Source organism: Doryrhamphus excisus, chromosome 17 (genome assembly GCF_030265055.1).
Source record: "Doryrhamphus excisus isolate RoL2022-K1 chromosome 17, RoL_Dexc_1.0, whole genome shotgun sequence".
NCBI lineage: Eukaryota > Metazoa > Chordata > Actinopteri > Syngnathiformes > Syngnathidae > Doryrhamphus > Doryrhamphus excisus.
In genome coordinates this window covers 10,154,565-10,157,903 of record NC_080482.1, presented here as the reverse complement: position 1 = coordinate 10,157,903, position 3,339 = coordinate 10,154,565, and the positions used below count along the sequence as shown (strand labels likewise).

The 3,339-nt window shown below is 41.4% G+C and overlaps 1 long non-coding RNA gene across 2 annotated transcripts in view; it reads right to left on the bottom strand.

Moving 5' to 3' along the window:
* The window catches only part of LOC131105079 (uncharacterized), a 101,667-nt gene that overhangs the window by 34,733 nt on the left and 63,595 nt on the right, over positions 1 to 3,339 (bottom strand). The window lies entirely within an intron of this gene.

Here is a 3,339-nt window from a genome sequence, read left to right as displayed (position 1 = left end):
GTCCAGTCTGTGGTGTTATTTGTTGGATAGGATAAGCTAACACACAAAAAAAGTATTTCCAAACTTCACCTAGGGTCCTATAAAATCAATTTTATTTTAAAAAATGACAAATTAACAGGATAAATGATTTGAGGTTACTTTTACCTTCACTGAAGACGTGATTCTTGATGTGACGGTTCCCAATGACACGATGTAACAGCGAGATCAACTTATTCCTCTTCAACACCACCTTCCTGTTTTGCCATGAGTTATTTCTTAATCTTATAATAACATGTGACAAAACAGGAAGGTGTTGAACTCGCTGCCGTAACACGTCTTTGGGAACAGTCACACATCTTCATTCATTCATTCATTTTCCTCATGAGGGTCGCGGGGGTGCTGGAGCCTATCCCAGCTGTCTTTGGGCAAGAGGCCCTATGGACAATTTGGAGTTAACCTAGCATGTTTTTGGAATGTGGGAGGAAACCGGAGTACCCGGAGAAAACCCACACATGCACACGGAGAACATGCAAACTCCACACAGAGATGGCTGAGGGTGGAATTGAACCCTGGACCCTGGCCCCACACATCTTCAATCAAGGTAAAATGTTCATTTATACCTTTCATTCGTCATTTATAAATATTTACAATTTTTTTACGCATGTAAAAAAAATACTTTTGGTTAATATTTTAGATTTGGATTTACATTTTTCCTATGGCAAAAATGAACTTGGTTTTCCTCTAATATTTTTGGCTAATGAATAACAAAAAACTGATGCTCAACTGTATCACAATCATCCCTCGACACTTTGCTGTTCAAATTGTGTGGCTTTACTATATCACAGTCTTTCACAATATAATAAGCACTGCTTTGTGCTGGACTACGGCCTATTACTCGTGGGTTTTTGGGGCCCACATTAAGCATATTCAAGCATAAAAGGCTGAATGGACAAAAATGCAAATATAAGGCATTCAGAAGAAGCACTCAAATACAAGTTGTTTATATCTGGTACCGGTCACTAGGTGTCAGCAATGTTGCATTGATGAGGAAATGGCGACTTCTGATGCTAACATGTGGTCTATATTAATTCACTTAGCACAGTTGGGTCAGGAACCATTCATTCATTCGTTCATTTTCTACCGCTTTTCCTCACAAGAGTGAGCTGTCTTCGGGCGTGAGGCAGGGTACACCCTGGACTGGTCGCCAGCCAATCACAGGGCACATATAGACAAACAACCATTCACACTCACATTCATACCTATGGACAATTTGGAGTCGCCAATTAACCTAGCATGTTTTTGGAATGTGGGAGGAAACCGGAGTACCCGGAGAAAACCCACGCATGCACGGGGAGAACATGCAAACTCCACACAGAGATGGCCAAGGGTGGAATTGAACCCTGGTCTCCTCGCTGTGATGTCTGCGCGCTAACCACTAGACAAGGGATGACTATACATTTATTTACATTCATTCATTTTCTACCGCTTATGCTCATGAGGGTCATGGGCATGCTGGAGCCTATCCCAGCTGTCTTCGGGCAAGAGGTAGGGTACACCCTGGACTGGTTGCCAGCCACTGTACATTTGTGTAAAAATGACATTCACTATACAGGACGTATATATGGAGGTATATATTGGTCATAACAAAGCTTTCTAGGCTTTTTCACAATACTGTAGACATCAGTATAAATGTACAGTAGTATACATTTTTATTGTACAAGTACTGCACAGTGCAAGCAGTTGCTGTCAGTCAATCAGTGGCAGCGAGTGTTTGCATACATGCTGTGACAGCTGAATTGCATTAGATATTACAGATGATGCCCCCTCTTAGGAAGTGCCAGTGTGTGCTATTTTTGGACTTATGTGATTGACAAGACTTAACTGGCCTCCTACCGTATGTGAAGGATGCATACAAGCTAACAGCAAACATATGAAGACGCTTTTATGCGTTCAAATTATCTGATGCAGAAATCTGGCGTACTCCATTTCCACTTGGAACCACAACAGACTGTTTTTTTTTTTTTTACAAAGACATCACTCTGTAGCGCTCGCACACTTCCGTGAACAAGATGTAAAGCAGTGGCCAACGCTTTTCCATCACATGACCTCACTCATGCAGTGCTGGCTGTCCTGGCTAGAGGGTGCTGCTGATGGACAGCGTATCCTGTTGCAGGTTTGATGCCACCAATGCGTCAACAAATCTAAACAGCCAAATGACTTATTTTTAAATGCATAATCTTCTTGGTTTCTAGGGCTTGGTGGTGGTGGTGGTGGGGGGGGGGGGTCGATCAAGCTAATGCACTTGAGGGGGACGACGACTGAGGATTAGAGGACACTATTTTTAGGGAGGTGTCAGCAAAGCAGTGCCGGGAGTTTTCGGAATATGTTCATGCAGGATGAAGGCCGGAACAATAATAAAAGAGTGGAATTTCTGTAGGAGGAGGGATATGGGGGGGGGGCGTGGGTGGGTCGGGGGGTCAACCAAAAGACACTGATGTTCAAAGGGTTTGTTTGACTGATAGAATAAGACCTGACTTGACATAATACAGATATCAGACCGCGTGTCAAATAATACACACATAATCAGCCCCATAAGTCAATGTCAATATGGCTTATTTTAATCAATACAATACACTTTGACTTAAAAGCCACAGTTTGTACCATATTTTGTACTACTTTATACTATATGACAACAAAATGTGGTATTTTAACGTATCTTTTACTCTGTTTACTTGTTTTTATTCAACTCGATTTTTCTGTAAAGTGTAAAGAGTATTTTGAACAAATACAATGTATTATTATTATTATTAAGTCCAGGCTTTTCCACAAATATTACGTACCTCAAAAGGAGGTTTTTATGTCAAAATACATCATTGCTAATGTTAGCATAGCATGCTAGTCTATCGCAAAAGTAGCTGACTGGGAGTCATGTGGCAATGACAGAAAAGCTAATGTTAGCATTGATTCTAGCATCATGCACAAAGCAGTCTGGACAGGTCTACAAAGTATGTGACACACAAACAGTGATGTTAGCATTGATGCTAGCCGTGAAACAAAACAATGTCCAGGTTGGTCTACCAATATTATCATTGCAATATAACACAAGCTGTCTAGATCTGGTCTAGCTGGACTAGACCGTGAAAGGTGTCTGTGCCGAGACACAAATCTTACAAACCGCGATAACAGAAAGACTAATGTTTGCATTTATGCTCGTGCTAACACAACACAATGCTGGACTACCATTAAAAGGTGTCCGCGTTTGTCCACAAATCTTATGGACTACAAAAGTAGGTGAGTGCATTGTTGTGGCAAGGATGCTAATGCTAGCATTGACACTAACACTAATGCCAACACAACACA